The sequence below is a fragment of the Tachyglossus aculeatus genome, chromosome 7, assembly GCF_015852505.1.
Source record: "Tachyglossus aculeatus isolate mTacAcu1 chromosome 7, mTacAcu1.pri, whole genome shotgun sequence".
Lineage (NCBI taxonomy): Eukaryota > Metazoa > Chordata > Mammalia > Monotremata > Tachyglossidae > Tachyglossus > Tachyglossus aculeatus.
The window spans coordinates 38,952,000-38,968,215 of record NC_052072.1 but is presented as its reverse complement, the minus strand read 5'-3'; positions in this window follow the sequence as shown (position 1 = coordinate 38,968,215).

The window sequence follows — 16,216 nt, the reverse complement described above, 5'->3', positions numbered from 1 at the left end:
ATACTGTACATTGTGCATTTTGAAACATCTCTGGAGTTTAGGCATAAGATTCATATTTCATCATGTGTAGAGACCATTAGGGATGTCAAGTGCCTGGATCTCAGCCATCAACTAACAGGCAGCAGATGCAGCTCAGAGTCCAGACATCTTTTAAGAACCAGGAAGCCCCACAGGAAAGGACTGACTCCAATCAGCTTCCAGGAAACCTCTCTCCATCGGGATTCCTCAGAAAGATAGGTGACTTTTCAAACTCTTCACCCAGCACGATGAAGACAGAAACCTCTTCTTTCCTCTGCATACTGGAAACAACCTTACCTTGTCCATGTGGCAAAAGAATTAGGGATTTCTGATGAATCGGGATGATTAGCAGTGAGTTGCTCCTGGGCCACAGGTGAGACACTTGAAGATCTTTCAGCTCCTGGCAATTTGAAACCCTCCAAAAGGGATGAAGTGAGGATGGAACCAGAAGCCCGAGATTGAGGCTGAAACCCAAGCCCAGTGTCTATTGGCTAGACAGCAGCACTATCTAGTGGCCTCTTTAGAAAACAGTTAATGAGAGAAGACTTTTAGTGTTAGTCCTCGAAGACTTTGACCCCGCCAAGAAATTTGGGAGTATGGTCCAATTCATAATACTAATAGCATTTATTAAGCACTTACTGTGTGTACAGCACTGTACTAAGCTCTGGGAAAGAGTGTAGAGGTAGGAGGGGCTCGCATCATGCCTGGTGGAGAACTCTAGTGGAGGGGTTTTAGGGAGGAAAAACTGGCCCAAATTTCAAAATCAAACATAATCTGAAGTATTTTTCATGTCATCATGCCCTGACACATGGAAATTCTTTTAAAACTCATGTGCAGCATGAGCTTTTTGAACGTTTTGAAACAGTTCCATGAAAACATTGCCAGAAATTGCTTCCAAGACAAAAGTTAAATAGGAAAAGTTATGGAAATGGGAAACAAAATTTTGTTCAGACCCCCCTCCACTACTGGAGGGTTCTGTCTGCGTTCCCTGTTGATGTCCTTTTCAACCCAGGCCTGCTTTTGGAAGGAAACAAAATCAAATGACGGGAAAGTGACTTTCGAAAGTCATGAGGTGAGTCCTTATTTTAAGTCTTGTATGTTAACCAATTACTCAACTCTTTTACTATGAATTTATCTGATCTGGAGACTAGTTTTCATTTATGCATTCTGATTTCTTTTGCAAATGCTTAAGAAACACCTTTTAATTTTTTTCCACCAAAGTCAATGTTGTATATTAAGTGTGTGGTGTTTCCCAACCACTCTGTGTTTCCAATTAAGAAGTAAGATATAAATAACCAAATGGCAATACAAATTTTATTCCCAGGGCACGTTAAAAAAATATCAGCAAAGCATAGTAGTTTCATTTTGCTAAAAAAAAAAAAGATTAAAGAAATAGGGGCCATGAATTCTACTCCCATCTCTGTTATTGACTCATTGTGGCTTCAGAAAGTCATTAAAACTCTAGCTCACATTTTCCTTATATGTACCCAAAAAGTGGGACTGATCTCCTATATCTCAAGGGATAGTTTGTGGTAAGATGCTATGTCCCTAGAGGTAGAAATGATTGCAGAAAAAGGAAAGGAAGATTGAGAAGGGAGGACTTTAAGAATTTGGGAAATGCAACAACTGGGAAAAAAAGGAAAGAAAGACAGATGAAAAAGAGGGGAGTGTGAATGAGATGATAGAAAAAATAATGAGATTTAAATTCTCCACAGCTTATTTGCTGATTTCAGTTGATAAAAATTATATAAAAAGAAGACTGATAGAAGAAAAATATATAATGAGACTGCAAGCATCCCTACAAATGCCAAGAATTATAAGAATACTGAATTAGGATGAATTAAACCAGATGAACATTTAAGATGAAGGATGTATCATTCCACTGTTCATATGTTTAATTGTGATAGCATTGTCTTTTGTCTATTTATTTCTTAACATTTTTTTCCTCGTAGAAGATGTTCTCCCCCACACCACAACTCCACTGCCAGGATTGAACAGGAACAGGTGCAAGTTTCCTTGGAAAACACCATAGTTACTAGGGTCTGACATTCCGCAAAATGTATTTTCTCTTTGCTCATAAGAAGAAAAAAAAGAAAATTAATGGGTTGTTTCCTGACCATCCCATAATACAATCAGTTCAAGTACATCATTGGGGTTGTGTTCCCCCTGCAAAAAAACACACTAAAGAAAATCCAAAAGACACTTGCTGAGATTCTCTCTGCCACTTCAGCTACCACTCCACTTCTGAAAGCTGAAATCCAGAAGGAGCCCAGAATGAGGGACCACCTAGCAGCTTCCAGACTCCGAGACAGCTACTGACAGCTTTCCTGAAAGTATTTTCGACTCCCATCTAATAGCACATAACTCCAACTTTCAGTCAATCCAGAAGACCCAAGAGTGCCTCTATTACCCCAGTCCAGCCCAGGGGCAGGGAGAAGCTACTTGCCAGGAAGTGTCTTGTCTGTGTTGTCTTCTCATTCCCAATTGATAAATGTATAATGAATGTGCAACTCAACTTCCTACGCAAACCTTGCCATCCCCTTGACTTTCCTATTGATGTAGATAGCAGCTCCTCCTCCCTGTCTCAAAACCTTGTAATTTTGGCATTATCCTTAACTCATCTCTCTCATTTGATGCATACATTCAATCTGGCATGACAATCTGTCAGTTTGACCTTCACAACACCTCCAGAATCTGCTCTTTCCTCTCCATCCAAAATCCAACCACAGTGATTCAAGGTCTCATCCTTTCCCTCCTTGACTACTGCATCAGCCTCCTCGCTGACTTCTCTGCCTCCTGTTTGTCCCCTCTCCAGTCTATACTTCACTCTACTGCTCAGAAAACGTGTCTACCATGTCACTTGTATTGTAGTCTCCCAAACATTCAGTACAGTTTCCACATACAGCAAGCATTTGATTCATATCATTGATTGATTGATTGACTTTGACCCCCCAGTGTTGATGGAATCATATGCTGACCATTCACTAGACCATGCTGCTTCCCACTGTGTCAGTATTTCATAATAATAATAATAATAATGGCATTTATTAAATGCTTACTATGTGAAAAGCACTGTTCTAAGCACTGGGGAGGTTACAAGGTGATCAGGTTGTCCTACAGGGGGCTCACAGTCTTAATCCCCATTTAACAGATGAAGTAACAGAAACCCAGAGAAGTGAAGTGACTTGCCCAAAGTCACACAGCTGACAATTGGTGGAGCCGGGATTTGAACCCATGACCTCTGACTCCAAAGCCCGTGCTCTTTCCACTGAGCCATGCTGCTTCTCTAACAGTTCAGTAGCTTACTCAGAATGGGCTGCTCTGATTTTAGGCCACTCACCTTGCCACACTATGTTGACTTGACCTAACCAATTCCCATTCCAGGGGGTCTCTGATCTGGAGGAAAAATCACCCTCATGTTACTCCTGGATCCTGCTCTCACTGGAAGTAGTCAGAAGCTGTGGCAGGAGAAGTAGCAGCTATTTAGATTGGGAAATTCTGGCCCCTCTCTTCCTGTTGCCCCTGAAACCCACCCTCAACTTGCCCGCACCCCGAGACCTACCACTGGTATTCCCATCCAAGATAGCTGTGAGATGCTCTTGACGTCTCAAAGCCGTCCTCAGTCAATACAGCTCCCAGCCTGTCACCTCCTACTTTCCCATCTCTCCTCAGGCCTCAGGACATTGGCTTCCACCTCCCACCAATTTATCCCTCCCCTCCAAGGAGTAACCCCAGCTGCAGCTATTGCTTCCAATACAACCGCTGCTGCTGCTACTGAACTCCACCACCTAAAACCAACACTATTGCTACCCTTGTGCTCAGGGAGCAGTGGGGCCTTAGGGAAGGGCCTACAGAGTCGAGGCCCCCTAAAATTTGCTGCCATAAGCCTTAGTTTTATTATTATTACTATTATTAATAATAATAGTGTTTGTTAAGTACTTACTATGTGCCAAGAATTGTACTAAGTGCAGAGGTAGATCCAAAGTAATCAGATCTCATATGGGGCTCACATGTGTCTGTTTATTGTTATATTGCATTCTCCCAAGCTCTTAGTATAATGTTCTGCACATGGTAAGCTCTAAATAAATACAATTGAATGAACCAAGTAGGAGGGAGAACAGGTATTGGATCCCCTTTTTGCAGTTGAGGGAACTGAGGCACAGAGGAAATTAAGTGACCTGCCCAAGGTCACATAGCAGACAAACGGAGGAGTTGGAATTAGAACTCAGGTCCTCAGACTCCCAGGGCTGTTCCCTTTCCTCTAGGCCTCAGTGCTTATGGTTTTGTCTGGTTTCTCTGCATTTGCCCGAGTCCAAAGGTAACTTTTGGAATCGGGCAGGAAGGAACAGAAAGGACAGCAGGAACAGCAGCAGCAACAGCCAAGGCAGAATAAGTGTTTTCATCCTGGAGAGCAGAAGTAGCCCTCTCCTTTCACATTTCTCTCAACAGTTTCCCCTGGAGGATGAAGAGAAGGCAAGAAACCCCATGGAGGGAGCAAGTCCATGGACAATCCTGGCTTTGAGCCCTTTTGATCTGCTCTAAGTGGCCTCATTTTTTTGGTGAGCGCTGTCTGGGAGAGACTGTATCTTCAAGGATATGAATATATACAAATATACTATATGGACAGATAAAAATATCCCCATAAATGACAAAAAAACTCCATAAACGAATACAAGACCTCCTTACCTATCTACCTACCATAAATGGGTAGTATTCTCAGCCTGAGTCAGACTGAGGAATGAGAGTGGGAACAGCTGCAGGTTGTGAAAGAGACCCCGGCAGCTTATACAAAGTTGTCATTCTCTTTATTGGGTGTCCCATTAAGCAATAAATAACAGCAGTGAAAACGCAGGTCAAACTGACTCCCTGAGCCATAGGCCATCAATCTTTCCTTATGGCTACTTGGCATTCAGGCATCCATTGTGCCTTGACTCCAGGCCTTAGCTTCCAGCATTCCTCTGTCCAGAGAGGAGAGGTCAACCACACAGGCTCAAGTTCTGCCAACATGCGATATATACACACCTCAGAGAGACATTATCTCTGTTTTCTAAGTAACAGTTGGGATTTAGGGGTGTAAAAATAGTATAAAAATAAGGGGCCTGTCCCAGATGTTCTGTGTCAAAATGCTGGAAATGGTTGAATTTCTTTTCTGAATAGTTAATTTTCAATTATCCCTATTAACGGAATTCAGGCAGTGTGGGTGATTCAAATCCATGGATAATAAAACAATCTTGTACTCAAACTGCTGGTAAGTAGCAAAATGGACTGTTTTTTGCCTTCTGTCTTTCTGGCATATCTTCCTAGTAAGCAGTAAAATGGCCCAAAGGCTACTAGTAGGAAGCAGAAAATGAAGAAGTAGTAACACTATTTGTTAAGCACTTACTATATGCAGAGCACTATTATCAGAAATTGGAAAGAATACATTGGTGAAAATTAGGCACAATTCCTGTTTCCACCCCAGTGCTTATTTCAGTGCTTGGCTCCTAAGTGCTTAACAAATATTATATTATTATCATTGTTACATTATTATTATTTAGGAAGGAGCCTGGATAATGCTCAACAGAGAACTGGTTATAAATAGGCATCTATGCACTGTATTAGTGAAAACTATCCATTAGCCCCAAATTGCCAAGGATCAGAAACTCCGGACCAGTTTTGATTTGTTGAGTAAGCAGATTCTCCAAGGAGCTTCACAGCAAATGACTGTACCTTCCAGAAAAAAAAATTAAACCACAGTGAAACCGAGTGAAGCAGCGTGGCTCAGTGGAAAGAGCATGGGTTTGGGAGTCAGAGTTCAAGGGTTCTAATCCTGTCACGCCCACATGTCTGCTGTGTCATCTTGGGCAAGTCGCTTAACTTCTCTGAGCCTCACTTACCTCATCTGTAAAATGGGGATTAAGACTGTGAACCCAACGTGGGACAACGTGATCACCTTGTATCCTCCCCAGCGCTTAGAACAGTGCTTTGCATATAGTAAGCACTTAACAAATGCCATCGTTATTATTATTAATAAATGGTCAGAAAAAGAGAACTAGGGTACCAGGCTGGTCCCTGGATACCAGGCTGCAACTCCAGAGATGGCGGTAGTTTCCAGGGCAACCAACTGCAAAGTTTCGGTACCATGGGACAATATCGGCACTGGGGTGCTGTCACTTCCACCATAAACAGGCCCTGAGCATAACAAATCCTTTGCCTCTGATAAACAGCTGCACGCTTGCCTGCCTGCCTGCTTGCTCACTGCACTCGGGGTCCCGGCAGGAAGAGAACTAGCAGGATGTTGGAATGCAAATGGCCCAGTGCAAACCACTAACACCCTGACCAATTCTTCCAGGCAGGTTCTCTCTCCTCAAGACTTGTTCTCTACAACAGACTCCTTCAACTGTACAGGCGGGGAGCCAAAAGTGACTCCTGACCTAGGACTTAAAGCACAGATTGCTAGGAGACTTGTCCCTATTTTCCATCAAATGAGCAGTAGGTCAAATTATCCCTGCCATTGTCTTATTTGGCAGAATTCTCGGCAAACTAGCTGGAAGCAAAGGGCTGAATGAAAAATCATCTTTTCACTGCCAGGCACCAGGCTTGGTCATCCCAAAGCCAACAGCATCTAAACTCCAGAGGTGCCTACAGTTCCATTGATAAAAGAGAGAGAGAGAGAGAGAGAGAGAGAGAGAGAGAGAGAGAGAGAAAAAAAAAATCTGGTTAGTAAGTGCAAAAGTTACAGTTAAGTTTAGATGTAGGGTTAGTGTGAAGGCCAAAGTCCAATAGTTGACTCTAGCAGAGAAGCCAATGAGCTAAGTTTATCCACCCTGCTCCTCAGCTCTTAAAGCCATCTGCCCCTAGCTTGCTTGGGGTCACCAGGCTGACAACCGAGGATATTCCAGGAAACCCTGGTTGCTCATGGACCTGGGCGTCAGATGATGTGGGTTCAAATTCCGGCTCTGCCACATGACTGCTGTGTGCCTTTGGGCAAATCACTTCATTTCTCTGTGCTCGGTTATCTCATCAGTAAAATGGGAATTAAGACTGTGAGACCCATGTGGGACAGAGACTCTGTTCAACCTGATTACCTTGTATCTACACCAGTACTTAGAACATGCTTGGCACATAGTAAGCCCTTAACAAATAACACCTTATGATTACTGTCAAACTTAACCTTTCTTTTTCTCTGCTCTTGGGATCCAATCTTGAAATCTGACCTCACTCTATCACTAACCTAGCTCTATCCATCACCCTCTGAGTTTCATTAAGGATCTGTTCTCTCTCCCTGAAATATTCCAGTTTGGCTGCAACAATGATGGGAGGGGAGTCAACAGACTAAATGTGTTGGTTCCACATTGGCCCTGAGGAATTTATTTTACTTCATGGATTTGTTATGCTTTTACTGTGTACCAGACACTGTACTAAGCACTGGGGTGGGTACTAGCTAATCGGGTTGGACATAGTCCCTGTCGCACTTGGGGCTCACAGTCTCGATCCCCACTTTACAGATGAGGTAAGTGAGGCACTGAGAAGTTAAGTGACTTGTCCAAGAACTCACAGCAGACAAGCGACAGAGCTGGGATTAGACCCATGACCTTCTGACTCCCAAACCCGTGCTCTATCCCCTATACCATGCTGCTTCTAACAGCTGCTTCCACTCCTTGAAGGGGCTCCAGAATATGGACAAGGGTAAGATAAAGTTACAGAGAAAAGATGGAGTCAGAAGAAAATGGTAAGCAAGACAGAGATAATGTTTGAGAAGATGGAGAGTATGAGGATGAGATAGAGATGAGCAAGAGGCCTACCTTTCCAGCACTTCATTTTTGCAGCTTTTCACATTTGGAGGTCAAGACTATCCACAGTTCTTAGAGATGTGTCTTTCCAGAGACAGTTGGTCATGGAAGAAGACAACGGCTTATGCAAATATGAAGTAACGGATGTTGTTAATTAATCAAGAAGGACCCATCAACTTGAACATTTGATGTCAGGTTTCTAGCAACCTGATTTCTGGCTATAATGACTACAGAAGGAATTGTTGAATTATACAGAAGAAACCACAAGTGATTATCTTTATCACCCCACCACTCGCCTTGAAATAGGAACATGGTATAGAACCACCCTGGCTTAATAGTAGTCCTCAGAAGGGGCAGATTCATCAGCTTTAGCAAGTGAATAGGATTCTAACTCATATGGGTTACAGCTTTTTTCAAAGAGCTAATCTTAGTCATTCTCACAGGTGTGGCAATCAGGTCTACATGGCCAGTGACCGCATATCCCTGATATATAAGTTGAGTTAAAGCAGTGGTGCAAAGGATTTCTATTAACAGCATGGCCATATGGAGGCTGAAAAACACCCCACAGAACTGAAGTTTGGAACTCAGATCAAAACCCATGGGGGTTGAAGACAATACGGGGAAGTTGAAAGGCTTCGTCTCCAAAGGATTTCTCCCACCTTATGGTGCTGCCCCAGTGGTAGTTAAAATTAAGAGGGAATTTTTTAGGGTCAGTGATCTATGGGAGTCATAGGCTGTAGAAACCTTAAGGAGAGGAGTCGTGAGTCCCCCGGTTTGTACCAACCAGGACCTTCCTGGCCCGGGGGGCGGTCTCGGTGACACTTAGTAGAAGTCAAACCACACCTCTGATCACCAAGCTTAATGTGTAAAGTTTTTTACTTTGTTTTTACCAATGTGCAAGGGAGTGACACATATACATCTCACACACACACACACACACACACACACACACACACACACACACACACACACACACACACACTCACTCACTCCACCAACGGTCCACTACCAGTCTGTGGTCAAAGGAGCCCATTTTGCCAAGACTTCTTCTTTCTGCTTCTAAATTCTACTCTCTTGCTGCTCTCCAACTGCAGGTGTTTTCCATCTGTGCCTCGGGGCTGCTTCAAGTTGTCCCCCTCTTTCGGCATGCCTCTGTCTGCATGTCCTCTCTGTGTCTCCAGATTCCCCCTTTGCTATTCAAAGAGACTGCCTTTTACCTACCTTAGGCACACAGCTGGGGCTTTAATGGCAGTCATTGATTGGTCCAGGCCGATTATCGGGTAGAACAGGGAGAAAAAGCCATTCCTCCCTCCATTCATTCATTCATTCAATTGTATTTATTGAGTGCTTACTGTATGCAGAGAACTGTACTAAGGGCTTGGGAAGTACAAGTCAGCAACATATAGAGATGGTCCCTACCCAACAACGGGCTCACACTCTAGGAGGGGGAAGACAGACAACAAAACAAAACATGTAGACAGGTGTCAAAATCATCAGAACAAATAGAATTATGGCTATATGCACATCATTAACAAAATAAATAGAATAGTAAATATGTGCTAGTAAAATAGAGTAATAAATCTGTACAAATATATACAAGTGCTGTGGTGAGGGAAAGGAGGTAGGATGGGGTGATGGGGAGGAAAAGAGGAAAAGGGGGGCTCAGTCTGGGAAGGCCTCATGGAGGAGATGAGCTCTCAAGGCTTTGAAGGGAGGAAGAGAGCTAGCTTGGCCGATGTGTGGAGGGAGGGCATTCCAGTCCAGGGGAAGGACGTGGGCCGGGGATCAAAGGTGGGACAGGCAAGAACGAGGCACATTGAGGAGGTTAGCAGGGAGGAGTGGAGGATGAGGGCTGAGCTGTAGAAGGAGAGAAGGTAGGTGAGGAAGGAGGGGGCAAGGTGATGGAGAGCCTTGAAGCCAAAAATGAGAAGTTTTTGCTTGATTCGTAGGTTCACATGCTTTGTCACCATAGGCCTGCAATCACCTGCCCTCAGGTAAAGCCCGTCAGTGCCTTCGCAGTGTGTCTCCCTTGCTGTTGATCATGGGATCACAAACAGTCACTAAAAAGGCAGCTTGTTGTGGGCTCACCACAAGAGGAAGAGTGGATTTTGATTCTTCTGTAGTGGTCAGAGTTTTGTCAGTAGCTGGACATTCAGTTCTTCGTGATAGACTTGTGGCTTTTGTCTCCTGGGTGGAGTCAATCATGGAAAATTGTTATTAATTTACCGGTAGTGAGTTCCCAGTTGGCTGCAGGCAACTTAGTGCCTGTTATTTCAGAGGTGATGTTTGCCAACGAGGTTTCTGGGAAACATATGGTGGCTGAGAAAATCTTTGGGGCAGATGTGGTTTCCAGGGCAGTCATTGGCGAGGGGGTTGCCAGGGTGGTCTGAGGGGAAGGTGTGATTGTCAGAGTGGTCCTTGGGGGGAAGGAGTGCTTGCTAATGTAGTCAATGAAGGAAGTGTGGTTGTCAGGGTGGTTGTTGGGGGAGGTGTCATTGTCAGGGTAGTTGCCAAGATGGTCATTAATTGAGGTGTGGTTGCTAGGGTCATTACTGAGGGTAGTGTGGTCGCTACAGTGGTCATTAGGGGAGGTGTGGTTGCCAGGATGGTTGGGGGAGGCTGTGTGGTTGCCAGGGTGATCACTGAGGGAGGTGTGGTTGCTATAGTAGTCGTTACCAAGATAGGTATTTCTGAGCTAGTAGTTCATAAATGTGTCTGGGATCTAGTAGTAAGTCTTCCCAATGACCAAAAAGCAGGAGGAAGAGTCGAATAAATGAGTTGTTCTTCCTTCAAAGAGTCAACTCTATTCCCACTAAATTGAGCTGGGCTGCAACACAGTGGTTGATTTTCCTTTGCAGAGGTTTTAACCTTTCTGGGCTGACTTTTTATGCACCTGTGAAGTTAAAGCAAGTTACAATCACATTTCCATGGTTTGCCCTCCAGATATACTGATGAAAGTTTTAACAAGGGGTCAAATATCCTCTCTGTGGTGCTTTCCAATCTATTAGCATAAAGACTCAGAATCTGCAAATCTGCAAGAGCGGAAAGGACATCTGCTCCTAAAAAGTCAATTTCATTCTTCTCTAAATTGAGGTCTGTGAGTTTCTCAAGTCCAGTGAAAATCCACTGGACTGTAACGTGGCAGCACTAGGAATTCCTAACTGAGAAAGCTTCTTCATATTATCAAATGCACCCACTTCAAAGGTCTCAATTTTACTCTGTAAAAATTCTATCTTTATCAGGCCCGGCATCTTTCTGAATGTGTCTTTTTTAATGGTGTACATGGTCGTGTTGGTAAATCATAGACCCACAGTGTTGGATCCCAACTTCTTTTGGATCTCTGTGATAGCTGCAGCGGCAAAGGTCACCTCGTGAGCTCTGAGATTAAACTGGGGAGAATCCTGTTGGCAGGCTTGGAACCAGAGGAGGACAGGGCTGAGATATAATAGCTGCATTCTCCTGCAAAAGAATCCCCTAAAGTCATCAATGATAGAAATCCATCATTAATCCAGGGGCACAACCAAAGAGAAATACCTTTTAATTCATTCATTCAGTGTCATTCAGTCGCATTTATTGAGCACTTAATATTCATTCATTCATTCAATCATATTTATTGAGCACTTACTGTGTCCAGAGCACTGTACTAAGCGCTTGGGAAGTACAAATCGACAACATATAAAGACAGTCCCTACCCAACAATGGGCTCACAGTCTAGAGGGGGGAGACAGAAAACAAAACAAAACAAGTAATACAGGTGCATGGTGCATTTAATTCATTATACTCATACACCATAATAAAATAAAAGGCCATATACATGAAGAGAAAATAAATTTTTAGAAGCGCTGTACTAAGCACTTGGGAAAGTACAATAGAACAATTAACAGACAAATATCCTATCTACAGTGAGCCTACAGTCTAATATTAATAATGATTATTGTTATAATTGTATTTAAGTGCTTACTATGGGCCAGGCACTGTATTAAGCGCTGGAGACAGACATTAATATAAATAAAGAAATTAAAAATATGTACATAAGCACTGTGGGGCCAGGAGGAAGGAAGAACAAAGGGAGCAAGTCAGGGTGATGCAGAAGGGAATGGGAGAAGAGGAAAAGGGAAGCTTAGTCAGGGAAGGCCTTCTGGAAGAGATGTGCCTTCACTGAGGCCTTGAAGGTGGGGAGAGTCACTGTCTGTCAGATTTGAGGAGAGAGGGCATTCTAATCAATCAATCAATCATATTTATTGAGCGCTTACTGTGTGCACAGCACTGTACTAAGCGCTTGGGAAGTACAAGTTGGCAACATATAGAGACAGTCCCTACCCAACAGTGGGCTCACAGTCTAGAAGGGGGAGACAGAGAACAAAACTAAATATATTAACAAAATAAAAATAGAATAGATATGTACAAGTAAAACAAATAAATAAATAAATAAATAGAGTAATAAATATGTACAAACATATATACATATATACAGGTGCTGCGGGGAAAGAGGCAGGACGTGGGCGAGGGGTCGGCGGCAAGATAGGCGAGTTCAAGACACAGTGAGAAGGTTAGCATAAGAGGAGCGCAGTATGCGGGCTGGATTGTGGTAGCAGGCGAGCTACGAGGGGGCAAGGGGATCGAATGCTTTAAAGCCAAGGGTGAGGAGTTTTTGTTTGACGTGGAGGTGGGTGGGTGACCACTAGAGTTTTTTGAGAAGTAGGGTGACATATCCTGGACATTTTTATAGAAAAATAATCCAGGCAGCAGAGTGAAGTATGAACGAGGGTGTAGAGAGGCAGAAGAGTAGGAGGTCAGCAAGGAGGCTGATGCAGTAAACCAGGTGGGATAGGATGAAGGATTGTATTAACATGGTAGCAGTTTGGGTGGAGAGGAAAGAGCAGATTTTAGCAATGAGGTGAAGGTGGGACCAACAGGATTTACCCTCCTGCCACCTCTGTTGCACTCCTGCTTGCCAGTTTTTGACCAAAGAGGAGAGCGAAAGGGAACTGGGACAGATTGGGAGGAAAATGGGAAGGAGACTGGCAGGAGATAGGCATGTATACAGTAGCAAAATTATCCTGGGGAACTAGGACCAAGGAAATGCTTCTTGTCCCCCCCCAAGAGGTCCTCACCTCACCACAAGGATTGTCCAGTGAACAGAAAACTTCAAAACTGTGAGACTTTCTCTTTATGTGAGAGGCTGACACTGGAAAACACAGCAGCTGTGAATTCACTAGGGGTTACATCTATATAAAGGAGACATACGTTCTGTCACCTGGAGAGGATTTAGAAGAAATGTGTTCAGTTTCCTAACAATGCTTTGCCTCTCTTTCCCGCCACCATTCATTCATTCATTCAATTGTATTTATTGATCGCTTACTGTGTGCAGAGCACTGTACTAAGCACTTGGGAAGTACAAGTTGGCAACACATAGAGACGGTCCCTACCCAACAGTGGGCTCACAGTGGGCTCACAGTTTTCCTCTAGTGCCTCCCCTAATCCTTTTTGTGAGAATGTTCCAACATTCCAGCCACAATAATTGCTAGGTTAACGCAACTCCACTCTTCATGGTTGGCCAGTAAAACTGCAGAACTGCTGTAGTAACCAAATGTCTGACTAGACAGTCATCTTCCATCCCACTGACATCCATAGCAGACAATCTTTTTAACCTGAGTGTCACTTCTGGTCACCGGGTAAAGGCCTAGTCTTAGAGTGAGTCAAATTGCTTACTCAATTTCTAAAGAGTAAAATGCTTAGCAAGGAGACAAAGGGGCAATGTTTCTGCAAAAAGTAGCTTCTCTCTCACATAGCGAAAGCCTCTCAGTAATTTTTCCCCAGGCTCCTCTTTGGCCTGATATAATAATAATAATAATAATAATAATAATGGCATTTGTTAAGCACTTACTATGGGCAAAGTACTGTTCTAAGTGCTGGAGGGATACAATGGGATCAAGTTGTCCCACGTGGGGCTCACAGTCTTAATCCTCATTTTACAGATGAGGGAACTGAGGCTCAGAGAAGTTAAGTGACTTGCCCAAGGTCACACAGCAGACATGTGGCGGAGCCGGGATTCGAACCCATGACCTCTGACTCCAAAGCCCGTGCTCTTTCCACTGAGCCATGCTGCTTCTCTAGCCTTCTCCTCTCCTCCCTGCCATCCTTCAAAGCCACTTTAAATCTTATCTTTTTCTTTTTTAATTTTTTAATGAGATTTATTAAGTACTTACTGTGTGCCAGGCACTGTGCTAAGCACTGGGATAGATATACGCTAATCAGAGTGTACACAGTCCATTTACCACATGAGGCTCAAAGTCTTAATTCCCATTTTACAGATGAGGTGACGCACAGAAAAGTGAAGTGACTTGCTCTAGGTCACACAGCAGGCAAGTGGTGGAGTCAGGATTAGAACCCAGGTCCTTCTGATTCCCAGGCCAGTATTCTATCCACTAGGCCCTGCTGCTTCACAAAGCACCTCCTCCACAAACTTTTCTTTGTCCATTTAGCAGAGGAAATCACACTTAGAACACTGCTGCCCAAGAAATACCCTTCCACCTGGAAAAATGAAAAAGAGAAGCACAGGAAAACTATCCTCCACAAAAAAAAAAAAAACTGCACTAATTTTGCCCTACTTTATATGTAAACCATTTGAGAGCAAAGACGGCACCTTCCAGATCTTCCTTCCCAAATTTTTTTATGGTATTTGTTAAGCACTTACTATGTGCCAGGCAGCTAAGCACTGGGATGAATCCAAGTTGTCAGGTTGGACACAGTCCATGTCCCACACGGTGCTCACAGTCTTAATCCCCATTGTGCAGATGAGGTAACTGAGGCACAGAAAAGTTAAGTAACTTGCCCAAGGTCATACAGCAGACAAGTGGCAGAGCTGGGATTAGAACCCAGATCCTTCTCACTCCCAGGCCCGTGCTCTAGCCATTAGGCCATGCTGCTTCTTCTATTAGGCAGCTCAGAAGTTTGGTGGCATGGGACAGAGACTTTATCCAACCTGATTATCTTGTATCATGTGAATAAAATCAAGGCTCCACCAAATATTTTTTTTCTCTTGTGCCCATTACTGCAAACTCTCACTTCTTCATGCCTGTAATTCAGACTGGTGGCTCAGATAAACTAAAACAGGTGATAACGTTCATGTTCACTTACATGTATATTTATTCATCCAAATAATTCAGACACACATACACACACAGCTCAGTATTTTGAGGCATTTTTTCCTCAATTTTCCACATGACTGTCTCCAAGACAATAATGCAGGTAATAATAATAATAATGTTAAGCGCTTACTATGTGCAAAGCACTGTTCTAAGCAACTAGACTTAAAGCAATGCAGATGTACAAGGCCATGGACTGATGAACCAAAGAAAACCACCATTACAGACCAACCTGCACTGGAGAAATCCTTTACAAACTCAAATACTTCTTACCGATGACAAGGATTTTAATGCTGCCGCCAAATTCTCCTGCACTAACCATCGTATTCTGTTCAGGCAGGCATATGTTATTCAAAGAATTCTGCCCAATTTTGCCCTCACATTCTATTCTATACCTGTAGTGAAAGCCCCTTAAGGAAGAACTGCTAATATTGTTAACTACACCATGCTTAATTCATGGCTAGGCACATAATTAGAGCTTAATACCACAAGTATTCCTTGTCTGCAGCGTGGCTCAGTGGAAAGAGCCCGGGCTTGTGAGTCAGAGGTCATGGGCTCCACCAGTTGTCAGCTGTGTGACTTTGGGCAACTTCTCTGTGCCTCAGTTACCACATCTGTAAAATGGGGATGAAGACTGTGAGCCCCACGTGGGACAACCTGATCACCCTGTAACCTCCCCAGTGCTTAGAACAGTGCTTGCACATAGTAAGTGCTTAATAAATGCCATCATCATTATTATTATTACACACACACGCACACACACACACACACACACACACTGGCAACGACACTCAAACTGTGCAGGTCCCTAAGGCCAAGTGGAAATGAAATCCCTGAGGTCCAGAAAGGAACTCTCCGAGCCTTGGAACACACAAACAATTTACGCAGCAGTAATTATTTTATTTCCATTAATGTCTATCTCCCCTGACTATGCAAGCTGTAAGCTCTGTAGGACTGTAAGCTCACTGTGGGCAGGGAATGTGTCTGTTATATTGTTCTATCATACTTTCTCAAGCTCTTAGTACAGTATTCTACACATGGTAAGCACTCAAGTAATGCAATTGACTGACTGACGGATACAAGCACTGCCATTCCCATACCCAGTGGGCATTAGCAGCAGCTGCCCAGGACAGCGCTAAACTGCCATCTCTTGAGCTGGCACTTGGCAGGGACTCTGAGCCCACTGTTGGGTAGGGACTGTCTCTATATGTTGCCAACTTGTACTTCTCAAGCGCTTAGTACAGTGCTCTGCACACAGTAAGCGCTCAATAAATACGA